Here is a 14065-nt window from a genome sequence, read left to right as displayed (position 1 = left end):
CTTGGGAGAGCAGAGGGGCCACTGATGTCACATGAGTGGAGGTATGTGTACATGTAGCCTGAGGCCACACTTGTAAAGACACTGTCTCTAGAACAGGGGGGAACTCGACACTGATCATTCATAATCTGATAATTGTGGCAAATGTGTGACAGGCTGTTTTTATCTAGGAAACCTCAATGAACTAAGAACTGGCAAAACTTGCTGGCCTGTGGAACATGTGTCTTAGTGGGAAAGGGAGACTGGAAACTTGTGATAGTAATAAGGGACGTGTCTGACTAGAAGTGTGGTAAGGTGATCCAGAGTCAGTGTGGGGGGACAGGAAAGATGGCTGCCTTCCTAGTGTGGTCAGAGTCACCTCACTCAGAAAGGTACCTTTGTGAAAAATCTGAAGGACATGAATTGCCCATGAGGATGCCGGGGAATGTTCTGTCCAGGTAGAGCAACCTCCAGCCAGATGCATGAGGGTGGGTACATACCAGTGTGTCTGGGAAAAGCAAGGAGGCCAGTGTGACTAGAGCGGAGGTAACTGAGATAGGAACCATGCTATGGAATGTGTGTCCTATGGGAAATCTTGAGTATGTTGTAAGGGTTTAGGGTTTTGTCTTTTCTCTGAGAAAGATGTGGTTTACACAACCTTTCTGAACAAAGTTCAATCCGTGTGACTTCTCTTTAGAAGCCTCAATCTAACTGCTGTGCAGATTCACGAGGTGAAGGTGAGCAGTGGGAAGATAAATGTAGGAAACTAGTGTAGATTCCAGAATAGAGAGGTTGGTAGCTTTGTGGGGGAGTGAGCAGGAAAATGATAGAATGTTATTGATCTGGATATATTTAGAGATGGACTTGACAGCATTTCCTAACGGATAAATTTGGGTTATAAGAAAAAGGGGCCAAGGAAGAGACCTAACATTTCAGACTGCATGTAGAGATACGGAGGGCCTGCACTGAAATGGGGAAGACTCTCGAAGTAGCACATTTAAGGAAATGGCATCCTAGGTATTCTTTTTAGGAAAGTTGAAGCTGAGACCTAAAAGAAATGCAGTGATGGTGGCAACTGGACAGGCAGATCTGGAGCATAGATGAAACGTCTGAGCTGAGAAAAAGATTTGGGAGAGTATGCCATGTAACTAATGTTTGAAGTTTTGAGCAAGGAAGAGGTCACACACTCTCTTATGGAAGGTTTGGGCTCTGTCTCCTACAAATGTGCTCAAAGGGTACAGTTTCTGAGGTTGGAGGTTTGGTGGGTAAGCATGTGAGGAAAAATGACAAATTGCAGTTTTCTCACCTGTATTTGAACATTGCAATAGGCCAGCAACACTTTGTGGCTCCATTTCTTCTTTTTAAATGTGTTGCCCTGTGTCTGTCTCTCCACTGTATCCGTCTTAATGGCTTGTGGGGCAGGAAACTGTCCCTTCATGTCACGGCTCTCAGCCCACAAGGAGCTGTTCACAGAGAGCTTCACTCGCACAGATGCTGTTTAGGGACTTTCTCTGCACTGTTTTGGTTGATGAGATGCTGGACCGCACTCTGATTCTGTGATAGAAATAGATATATCACGGCCTTGAATGAGAGGGAGTTTATATGTGTGAGAAATGCAAATAATTAGTGTCCAGAAGGTGGCCTGTGGTGGTGTTCAGTTGTCTACAAATTCTTCCATATTCAAGAGGGTGTGGGTGGACTTACTCCTCACCGACAGAATAAGCAGAAGCAATGAGCAGTTTTAATGACCCAGGCCAAGACAGCATGTGATTTCCTGCCTGGGCTCTCTGTTACTCACCTGCCACATTGGGTGGACACTCAGCCAAGGGGACACCACATGACAAAGTTCTGAGGCTTTTCCTAACAGCCATGTGCATAAGCTTTGATGTATTAATACATTTTTGCATGTCGATCAAGACTTTCACCTGGCTGACATCTTGATTGCAGTCTTGTGAGACTCAGAGCTGGAACCACCAGGTAAAGCCACTCCTGGTCCCTCAACCACAGAAAATGTGTGAGATACCAAATCTTTCCTATTTAAACTGCCTAACTTTAGAGTAATTGTTACAAACAGGTAGGTGACTGGGCCTCCCCAGTGGCGCAAGCCGTTGAGCGCAGCACTGTAAAGCTGTTTGCAGCCTCTGCAGCGGGGAGTTCAATTCCTGGCAGCCAGGGAGATGCCCACATGGTGCGGCAGACCTCTCCTGTCTCACCCACTGCTCCTCTCAGCAGTATTTTCGGTCTGTCTGCCTGTTCTACTCCGCAATCTGTCCCTGGTAAATCCTTTCACCCTCCCGCGCCTCTGGTCTGTACCCCAGCTATTGTATAAATAAATAAAATCTTAAAAAAAAATGTAGGTGACTAATGCACAGGGAGCAACAAGGTGTTGAATAATTTGTTTCTTATTAGAATCAGAGGAGGCGGGAAGAAAATGGAGGGACATAATCTAGGTCCTCTAAAAAAAGCTGCCAAACAGGAATTCTATATCCCCTGAAGGTGGCCTTCAAAATTAAGTGACTTAAAAGAAGTAATTTTGTTTTAGCATAACATTTTAAATTTTCCTATCATTTTTGTATTCTTTTTTTTTTAAAGATTTATTTATTTATGCACACAAGACCTGGGGTACAGGCCAGAGTTGTGGTGGGGTGGGGGGTGAGAGGATTCACCAGAGACAGAGTGGGGAACAGAACAGGCAGATCCACTGAAATACACTGCTGAGGGGGCAGCGGGGGAGTCAGGAGACGTCTGCTGCACCATGTGGATAGCTCCCAGCCGGGGGATTGAACTCGCGCTTCAGTGGCTGCGGCCAGCTTCATAGGTTGCATCATATCCCCTTGTGCCACCAGGGAGGCCCCTGTATTCTTTTTATTTTATAATCAAAAGGATTATAATACACATTGTTAACTTTTAAAAGTCTACTTCCAATTACTAAATTAATAGTTTACACACAAATACAGAAATCTTGTAACCATTTAGAGATTTATACCCTGTGCATCTTTTATGTTGTTGTTGTTGTTACATGTAATATATTTATATGTTACCAACCTACCAGTGTTTAAATTTCAGTTTAAAACATTACATGTTGGGCCTCCCTGGTGGCGCAGCGGTTGAGCGCTGGGTTGCGAAGCTGCCCGCTGCCTCTGCAGCGCCGGTTCGATCCCCGGCTGCTCCCCGGCCACCAGAGGAGGGTCCCACATGGCGCGCAGACCTCTCCTGCCGCCCGCTGCTCCCCTCAGCAGTGTACTTCGGTCCTTCTGCCTGCTCTGCTCCCCGCTCTGGCTCTGGTGAATTCTCTCACCTTCCCACGCTTCTGACTGTACCCAGTGCTTGTATAAATAAATAAAAATAAATCTTAAAAAAAAAAGAATTTATAACAAGAAAAAAAAATAAAATAAAACATTACATGTTTATTGAGTATGAGAAAAGGGGCCAAAAAAGAAGAAATAATATTTTGCATTTAGTGAGATATTTGCATATCTGATGCTCTTCCTCTTTTCTGCAATTCTAAGTTTCTACTTCGTATCATTTGTCTTCAGCCTAAAGAACTTCCTTTGACATTTCTTACAGTGCAGGCCTTTGATGGCAAAATCTTGTTACTTTTCTTTTATCTAAAAACCTATTTGTCTTCATTCTTAAAGGACATTTTGGTTAATATAGAATTCTAGGTGAACAATTTATTTCTTTCAGTAATTTTGTAATTTTTTGTGGTCTTGTGTTTTGTGATGAGAAGTTATCAGACAGGAAAGGAGCAAAGGAGGTGCCAAAACCAGAAAATACCATGATGGAGGAATATCTACCACACCAACCACAATAATAAACCTCATGATCTCTCCAATTAAAAGGCGGAGGAGGCTGCACATGAGCAGTAGTCACTGTGGTAGAAAGAGGCCACAGCAAGAGCAAACAAAGAGGATCCCGCTGGTTTCAGAACACCTCCTAAAAAAAGAGGAAGGCTTATCAGGCCTTCAGAGCCATCCAGCAAAGCAGGCACTTTTGGAAAAGAAGGAACACAGGGAAAGAAAAGAGGTCAGTTTGTAGAGTAAAATCAACAATCAAAGGGCACCCCTCTCCCTGGGCTTAGGGGCACAAGCAGAAGAACCAAGACACAGATGGACCCATTTTGCTAAGAAGCTGCATCAGCAACAACAAAATGTTTCTTCCCAGCCAGAGAAAGACAGAATTCAAGATTCATGGCATTGCTTAAACTCTCAGTTCCCAGAATAAGGTTCTAAATATAGTGATATTAAAAACGCTCCTCATTTTCCTCAGTGCAGAGGCAACATCAAATAGACACATTTACTGGACAACTGTCAGGACATTCTCTATAAAAATTCTTGAAAATATAAAATGTTTTCTTGCAAACTATAAATTTCCAATTGTGAGACTTGGAATTTACACAGCTTTCTCAGAGTTATCTGGAGGCTGCACCAGGGATCAAGTCCTCAGTCTTGATTCTTTAAGAAACTCACTTAATTTTTGCTTGTCTCAATTTATTTAAGCCAATATGTTTAAATGACAAGAATAATTACAATATGATCCCTTGAGCACATGTCAGATGACAAAAAAGTGAAACCTCATGGCTTGAAAATGCCACGTAATCATCCTTTGGCTTTTGGTGTTCGAATCTGAAGGATTGCTGGGGCAAGCACACGGGTGCAGGTGACCACTGTAAGAATTCACCTGAAAAAGATCATCAGCAGTGTCTCTGTGACTCCTCACCCCATAATAATGCTTCATACAGTGGAATCTCGTGTGACCTGGGGATCTCCAAATCTGAAGTCTGTCTGGCAACTCATCTTCAAATGTGGAGAAGCAGAGTCAAGAATAAGACTATTTCTATTACAGACAGCACACTGATTGAGGAGCACGTGGAGAAACTTGGTGTCATTTGCTTGGGTAGACCTCCTTCGTGGATGTGCCTTCCTGTTAAAGTTTATCCAGGTGATCTCAGGGCTCTTCCATCTCTCAGTGTTCCTCTTGTTACTAAGAATAGAGTGGGCTTCCTTAAGGAGATGGGCTACCTGGTCATCCAGGTGGGCATATAAGTCAGCTCAGTTTAACCCAGAATATCTGAGAACACAATGCATTGAAAGCATGTGTTTCCATTTTTTGATATTATTTTTCGGATAATTGGATTTGGGTTATTTTGTATTATTTTCTGCTATATCTTAGAAAAGTGAAGAGAAAGGATTAGAAAAAAAGATGGTGATGTCCATGAAGGCCCTTCCCTCATAGCCCAGTCCCAGGGAAAGTCCCCGAGTGTCACCTCAAGGGCCTCTGCTGCCTCTTCTAGTGAGCAGAGGACTCATGTCATGGAGGAGGGAGACCTGCCCTGTCACGTCTTCCCTCCTGGGGAGTAATGTGGTGAGTGAGCCCCTGAGCATGTGGGCAGAGAGCACGGGGACCAACCCTGGGGCATATTTGAACCTGAGTGTTTCTAAGACCTTGGTGTGAAAAAACTGGAAATATAATTAGAAAAAAGAACAAAAAACCAATACACCATTGCCTCTTCTGTGAGTCCATATCCTAACTTTTTAGGGACCTGAGTGTCTCTAAATGTATCTTTTGTCTTCCTTAACATACCTTGCAAATGGCTTAGCTGTTATCCCTAATTCAGATTTTTAACTTTTTATTGGACCTATAAGTAGGAAAGGACACTTTCCCCAGCACAACAGGACCCAGTTCCCAGCTGTGAGGACATACTGCACCATCAGGATGGTCACCAGACCTGACCTTGCAAACCTCCTCAGGTTCCTTCTCCTGTGAAATGGCAAAGGTCACCAAGATACCTTTTCCCCTTAAGACAGTTGGATGTTTACTGTTAAAAAGACAGTGGTAGATATACCTCAACAGGAATCAGTGACTCAAGAATATATTAGTAACTGTGGACTTCACCCAGAAGAATGGGCCCTGCTGGACACATCCCAGAGAAAGTTGTACAGACATGGGATCCTGAGAACTATCCATCTTTGGTCTCTAGAGTATCAGCTCTGCAAATCAGGTGTGATTTCCTAGTTGAAGCAAGGGGTTGAGTTGTGGGGAAGAGGATTTCCCAAAGACCCCAACCAGACAGGAAGAGTGTCCATATCAAGCAAGGAATGTACATACAGAATATCTGTCAGAAGGACCCATTGAATCTAATGTCAGAGCAGAAAGGCCACACTGGAGAGGACGCCTGTGGATGTTAGAATGGGAATGTTTTCACTTATAGAACCAAAGTGACTCAACAGCTGTTAAATTACATAGGAAATAAACCCTATAAATGTAATGAATGTGGGAAAGAATTTCTCCAGAGCATTCAGCTTTCTATACACAAAAGGACATACACAGGAGAAAAACCCCATAAATGTGAAGAATGTGGGAAATGCTTCAGCCAAAATGCTAACATATATTCACACAAAAGAAGTCACATGGGAGAGAAAGCCTACATTTGTAAAAAATGTAGAAAAGCCTTCTTTCTTCCTTCAGCCTTTAGTCAATATAAGAGAAATCCCACTGGAGAGAAACCAAAGGAACCCTTTGTCATGACTCTGGTCTTAGCATGATAGTTCATTCTGTACATTAAGTGAATGGGGCCCAGTTTCTAGGCAAATCCTTACCCTTTATTTGAAGAAAATAATCACACAGAGTGGAAAAGCCTTCAATCAATTCCCTCACCTTGGTTGATGTGAAAGAATGCAGGTTATGAATGTAACAAAGAGTGATCTCCATTCTCAGCTCTTAACACTTATATACACCAGAGAACACACAAGGGAGAAATTACACACACGCAATCAATGTGTCTTCATCTAACATGTATCCTTTCAGCAACATGAGCAAACTCTGTAGCAGAAACAATGAAGAAAATTCTGTCAAGAATCGTTTAACTGCATTTCATTCTGCTGCATTTCATTTCATTCAGAATTTTGTAAAATTACCTGTTACAGACAATGTGAGGTGAAAATGTATGTTCTGTGATCAGGAATGCTTAATGGAAAATTTGGAACAATGACTGAAATGTTAGCCTATTTCAAGAGATTAGTATTTTTAATGATATGTAAATGTTTTTCCTGAAAAATCTAATATGTTCAGTTTTATGCTCTAAATATAATTTGAGAGACTTTAGTCAATTGAAAAATAACCTAAATAAACTATTAATGCATAATATAAAATAATGTGACTTAACTTTAATATTAGTGCTTGATAGAACAAGCATCCTTTAGCTGTCCTGCATGCCTGTTAGCTTGGAGGCAATCACAGCTATGTCTTGAGTTTTAAATATCTCCTCAATGTCAGCTCCCAACATGCTCCACTTGTCTGTTTCTTAGAGATTGTTCAGCCAGCTGCATTCTGGACTTGGCCTTGTCAACTTCTAGACCAACACCTGCATTGACTGAGGTGTGTCTTACTCAAGACACACCATTTATTATTTCAGGAAAGTTGCTTTCTGTTTAAGGGCTTTGACATCACAGAGCACTTTGGGCATGTTCTGAAGGGCCTGGTGACTTATTTCCTTAGCAACGCGCTTCATCTCTGGCATGAACAGCTGCAGCTTCATCTCTGAGGAGGCCTCCTGACTCTCTCTATCCCCATTACTTCCTTTGGGCTGATCCTGAAGGCCAGTCTCCAAGTCTTCAACCAGGAACTTGGAAAAGGGCATGGCCACACCAACTCAGGGCTGTCACCCAGGCCTTCAGAGGTGGCTCCAGCCCACAAGGAGGCCAAAAAAGCAAAGGCTTTGGAACCAGCATGTCTCCATCAAGAGCAGAGGCAATTTATCCTTCTGTGGCCCCTCAGTCTGCTCATTCAGGTAGAAGCTGGGACTCCAGTGTTTGTATTATTTTAACTTTGTAAAATCTGGTTACAACCAAGCAGTTGGGGTACAGGATCATTACTCCCCCCATGCTGCTTTTTTTTTTAATGATTTTTTAGAGATAGAATCAGTTATAAGACGATGAATCTGGGCCACCATCTGGGTGGTGGCTGGGCAGCAGGAGAGGGCAAAGGGAGAAGGGGGGTTCGGGAAGGGAGGTCAAGTAAGAGCTAACTGGGACTCAGGGTGGAGAGGTCTCCTTGGCTCTTTTGATCTCTTCCCGTGCTGAGTCTTGGGAACCATAGTGAACTCAGGCCTCTCAGGAGCTGACGATGCTGTTGCAGTCACCACAGCTAAGGTCTCTCAAGGAAGGGTGCAGACAAGGTGCGGCTGAAGCAGTGGGGACATCCGACCACATTGTCAGATACGAGGCAGTGGTTGACAGTTTATATTCTGAGTGAAGACCTGCAATAGAATGAACCGGCACTTACTTGGAGGGGGTCATGGGAATGTCACTGCTGGTTAGGGTAGAGTCCCATTGGTCACTGCTTTTGGAATAGAAGATAAATCCAAACATTTGCATATCAGAAACATCAGGACACATTAATTGTTTGGCCAGGGGCTGAAAATTGTGATCTAGCTTTACATTTTCAGGAAAAAGTTGGCTATGATGAAAACTAGGAAAATTTTGTCAGGTTCAAGGTAAGGATCCATCAGTGGAAGTCACATGAGAGCTCACTGAGGAATCAGAAAAATGATTTAAAGAAATGAACCAGTTGTTTTATTGCCTTGCTTACATGTGAGCTCAGTAAACTTGAAAAGATTGCTGACTTAGTTACCTCAATTCTTCGCTCACCTATTCATAGGGAAAAACTGACTCCAGCCTTGGAAAATGAAGGCTGTATTAAGAAACGACTGCAGCTTTTCCAAGCTTGTAAGAACCTACAAAGCACTGAAGGTTTATACCATTTATACAAAATTATTAGCAGACTTTTATTCCTAAGTAAGGCAACTATTTGAGGTAATGTTTTCTGAGGAGTGTATCATGGATGTCAAATGATGCCTCCAACATGACCCTGCTTTGGCTCAGCCAAAAAGGCATGGAGAATTCTTGGCCAAACCTGCAAAGTTTATAGAAGTTATACCATTAACAGACTCTGAACTAAAGCAACAAATACAGGGCCTCCCCTGGTGGCGCAGCGGTCGAGCGCTGGGCTACAAAGCTGCCCACAGCCTCTGCAGCACCCATTCGATCCCCGGCCACCGGCAAGGGTCCCACATGGTGCGCAGACCTCTCCTGCCACGACCACTGCTCCCCTCAGCAGTGTGTTTCGGCGGTCTGCCTGTTCTGTTCCCCGCTCTGGCTCTGGTGAATTCTCTCACCCTCCCGCGCTTCTGACTGTACCCAGTGCTTGAATAAACAAATTAATTAATTAATTAATTAATTAAAAGCATCAAATACATCAGTGTTTTGCAACCATTACAGGTAGGTTCACAACCGGTTCTAGCAATTTGAAGGAGAATTGTGGAGCCCTTGACATCATTTTCACAGGTTTTAATGGTAAGCAGGGGAAACAAGGCAGCAGGGAAATAGAAACTTGAGCCCCCTGCAAATTTCTATATGTTCTTCCACTGGTGTTCTCTTGCTGCCTCTTCCTCTTGCAGCCATTCTACTATAGTGGTCTCTGAGTAATGCCACACTTATAGTCCTGACCTCCAGGCTCAGGTGTGCACACTTGCACACATGCACACATCCATGCTCAGGTGTCCATAGTCAGGCATGTGTGCCCCAACCCACGCACCTTCTATGTTAAGAAGATCAAGGCAGCAGGTGATAGCCACAGAGGCCAACTCCATTTACCTTATAATCAGACTTACGGGGTACAGTTTACTCAGGGCATCTATTTTCCCACATCATCTGTTCTTGAAGAGAATTTTCTTTCTATTCTTAAGTCTTTTATTTTCTTTTAAAAAGTTGAAATAGTCATCATGTTGCAGAAAGATGAGACGGTTTTATCTGAAGTTTTTGCACAATTAACAGATGAAGCTACAGATGATGATAAACAGTGTTAGTTAATTTTTTAAGTAATTTTGTGGCATTTCTCAGACATTACAACTGATACAGGGCAACAAGGGGCACTTAAACTGGCCAGTGATGCTCCCCAAATAATTTATAAGTCACTGTCTGAGTTCTTCACCCGTATGCACAATTACAATACTACTCAGGTTCAGAGAACAACAATAATGGGATTTATTTAACAAACCAGGGAAAAAACAGAGTTACTGAGGTAAAAAATGGCTGTTTACATCACCTGAAGCAGTGTCTAGTGTTTTTAAGACCTAAACAAAAAGCATCTAAGATGGTGTCTTCCTGCTACTGCAGACCTGGAACATACGGCAACTAGATTATAGGCCAGGATCCAACTCACAAAGGCAACAGAAGACACAACAGAAGATGTTCCCTGGAGCTGCTGAGATGCCCAGCACAGCACCAGACAAGCCACATTCAAAACAGCAGCTGCAGCAGCCAAATGACCTGACAAACAGCCACACTCACGCAGCTCAGCAAGGCGCCCAGCTCTGGGTCTTCACCTTCCCTGCCGGGATATAACAGCAGCAAAAATGAGAACAATTTCAGTTGCTCGGCTACTTGCAAAGTCTCTGAACTTTTCTTCTCTGAGGTTGGCTGCTGGAAGCCTCTCCACATGCTTCAGAGGCCTGCAATAGCCTTCTGGAACATTGGCACGATAGGGGCAGAAATAGCTGACCCTGAAATCGCTGAAGATCTGGAAATGCTGAATCTCGATTACCAAATCCTCAAATGCTGAATCCCGAATACTGTATGCTGGGGGCTGCTTCTGCAGTCCCTTATATTTCTTATCAGTTGTTCCATCTCCAAATGGGTCTATCCATCCTCACCAGCAACCTCCTCTAGAAGGCATCACCTGTAACAGTCTTTGGTTTTTAACCACCAGTTACACAACCTCAAAATAGGGATGCATATTTCAAAACCTTGGCAAAATAGGGAATTCATCCTGCTTTTGGAATTGAAATGGGCATGGATGATTTGCAAGTCAGATCAGCTGCAACAGATATATTTTCATAACTAGCAAAGGGTGGGCCAAGAATTTGTAATGTAAGAAGGCCAGCAGAGTGAAAAGGATATCCTTTTCATCAACATAGTACATGAACATTTGAACCACAGAGAGGAATGAACATAAAGAACTGAACAAGGAATTGAGTGGAAGCTCTTCCTATATGCCTAACTGAGTTCCTGCTACAGAGGATGCATAGCCCCACACCAACCTATCACCAGGAACTTTTAGAAAGAGGCTGAAGAAGGAGAGAACTTGAATCCTGAAAGAGACAACACAGGCCTAGAGGCCAGAAGACCCTGGAGCCAGGCCTTCCCAGTCTTCAGGGGAATCCAGCCCAGACTCCATGTCAGGTCTAGGTGAGGGGAAGTACTGGGGGCACAGAAATTCACTTCAGCTGTTTATGATCTCAGGGGTTATTTTCCACTAGTAGGCAATGGGGGAAACAAAAGGATGGAAACAGAGACTAGGACACAGGAAAATCAACAATAGGTGAGTGGGGACATGAAAAAGGCCAAGGGTGAGGTGAGGGGGGTCCAGGTCAACATCACTGCCAGGTGAGCAGGACCCAGGCCCTGGGAGGCAGGACTGAGGTTCTGGGACAGGGGGCTGCACAGGATGAAGTAAGTGGTACCACTAAACCGCCCCCTTGAACAAACCATCTGTGATACTGCTCCTGAGCTAGGAGGAGCTGTTACTGGGACTTCTTTGTACTCCAATTAATCCAGAGAACATGCTGGCTTCAATTAATAATACTGAAAAAAAAGTGAACTTTAAATTTCTTCTACACCCATTGTATGCATGTTCACACAGCACCACTTTGACCAGTGCTTCAGAAGACAAATGTGCAAAGGATGACGTAGTTGGGTCTAACAAAGACAATATAATTTGTCCTGATAACTATCAAATAACACAGCTGCTTGCCTCAATTCACATTTTGTGTAGAACATCACACTTATCATATAAAAAACTATATGTGAACAAAGACTTGCTAGGAAGAGTCTTGAGGTCTTGATGAATTCAAGCACACTTTCCTAGCCTGTGTGCTCTTCACTTTATGAGGCAGACAATTGGCCTTAAAGATTAATTTTGTGATTGTTACATTACCAAGGGAAATATTTTTGAGCCAGTTATAAATGTTCTCCTGGATAATGGAACTTGGTGTAATCAATGGACTCGGCTGTTATTGAGTTATTTATATTTACAACAGAGAACACTGGAAGACTTTCCCTGGTTTACTAAGAAAAGGATTTCTGAAAATGTGGTTGATGAAACCCTTGAATTCAGCCAAAACCTTTCATGGGATCCATGAGGTCAAAACTCTTTTCATAACATCAACTAGACATCATTTGTCTTTTCACTATTTTGACATTTGTACTGTACTGAGGTAAAACATTAAGAATGGAGGTTATAGTACTGCTGCACCTCCCCCTGCAGTGACCTTTAGGGCTAAGCCACAGTCCCTAGGTCCGGCTGGGCAAGGAACCAGCACGCAGGGGGAGAACAGCAAAACCCCCTGAAGACATAGATAAGACGGAAGCCTGTTGAAAGACAACGACCACCAGGAGCCACTACAGGAATGCTGTCTGCACGGAAACTTATCTCGCCTTCTCAAGGCCCACAAACTTTATTCTAATACAACTGTCTCTCTAAAATCTTTTCTCTCTCTCTAAAATCTTTTCTCTTTCTCTGTCTAAAAGGTCATTGGTTTGCTGATTAAATAATAACATACGAAATCTAATAACTAGGCTAATTCAAATGAAACGTTACTAAACTCTGTGTATTAATAGAACTGTTAGCTTAATAATTTCTCTGTTGTATGCTTAGCCTTGTTAGCATTAATCTTAATGATAAAAATATTACATTGTGAAAAGTAAAATTCACCCGTGTTAATTAATAGTAATTTAGTGGTAGTGAGTAGTTAAAACAAAAAGTAATCATATAAAACAAAAAGAAAAATTAATAGCCTAACTACTTAGGAATGCGCCTGGGTCCAGATGTAAATCACTGCCCTGTCAATGATAAGCTAAACCTATAAGCAAGCTGATTTCTTCACTGATGTTCGCCATTCCTATGCTTTTAGAAAACATATATATACTGGTCACCAACACAAATTAAATTACACTCAGATTTACACTCTCTCTTGAAGTGTGTCTGTGTGTCATTTCTTTAACCGAATCCCTGACCACCCTGCGCAATCTCTCAACCCTGAGACGGCCTCATCGTTCACTGCTGTGCTGGTCTGCAGCATAGTACCAACCGCAATAATAGTTGTTCTTCACTACCACTTACTTGCAGAAAAAAATAATCCAAACCATTTTCACTAGTTGAACAATAAAAGTAACTTTTCTATTTTATCATCCTCAAATACATATTTTAAAATAACTGATGAAAAATCAGGTTTTTGTGGGGAGCAGGTCTAGAGTTTGAGGACCTCAGGCAGCCTCTTTCTCTGTTCTTATCTTTAAAGAGGAAAGAATTCAATGTCAAGACCAAAATTACAGAAAAGCATGAGATTTATTGATAGGTGGGAAGAAGAATAGGAAAGCTAAGAGGAGTCCTGAATGGGTAGTGGATTGAGGTGACAAGAGGAAGGACAGAAAAACTCTCCAAGCAGAGAGGGGTCCTGATTGGGTAGTTGCTGAGGTGGCAAGAAGTAGGTGCTTATATGGATACAGTGGGCAAGGAGTGGGGATTCCACCATTGGGTAGAGTCCCATCAACACAGCCACAGCATCAACATCCTGGTGGAGTTTTGGCCTAACAGTATTAGACTCGGTCTGGTAAACAGTTTCCAATACCCCTGAAGTAGCACCCCAAAGAGATGCCCACCAACAGCAGTGGCACAAACATCCCAATGCCTAGAACTAGTTAGAAATCAAACAGCAAGGAGAAGGAAAAATATAAATAACCAAGCAAGCCCACAAGGGAAGGACACAACACAAAAAAGAAAAACACTCACCAGATCTCAACACTGACATGGAAGAACTTCTCTGCCTGTCAGATAGAGAATTAATAATCATCATGATTAAAAAGCATAAAGAAAAAATAAGAAAAAAATGACATGAGATAAATAATCAATGAACTGAAGAATGAAAATGAAACCCTAAGAAAGGAAATAAAAGAAACACAGGAGATTAAGACTACTGGAGGAGATAAAGAACTCTGGAAAAACAATGAAAACAGAATCAATGAAATGGAAG

General features: G+C 42.6%; 2 pseudogenes; both read left to right on the top strand.

Annotated features, from left to right (window-relative positions):
* The first annotated feature begins 4524 nt into the window (after window positions 1-4524).
* Window positions 4525-5050, top strand: LOC119258416 (60S ribosomal protein L7-like 1; annotated as a pseudogene).
* Window positions 5051-5335: 285 nt separating this feature from the next.
* On the top strand, window positions 5336-12105 carry LOC119258415 (serine/threonine-protein phosphatase 4 regulatory subunit 3B-like; annotated as a pseudogene).
* Window positions 12106-14065: the final 1960 nt, after the last annotated feature.

The sequence above is a fragment of the Talpa occidentalis genome, unplaced genomic scaffold (genome assembly GCF_014898055.3).
Source record: "Talpa occidentalis isolate TD23 unplaced genomic scaffold, MPIMG_talOcc4v2.1 talOcc4.40, whole genome shotgun sequence".
Classification (NCBI taxonomy): domain Eukaryota; kingdom Metazoa; phylum Chordata; class Mammalia; order Eulipotyphla; family Talpidae; genus Talpa; species Talpa occidentalis.
This window is presented reverse-complemented; position numbering and strand designations above follow the sequence as displayed.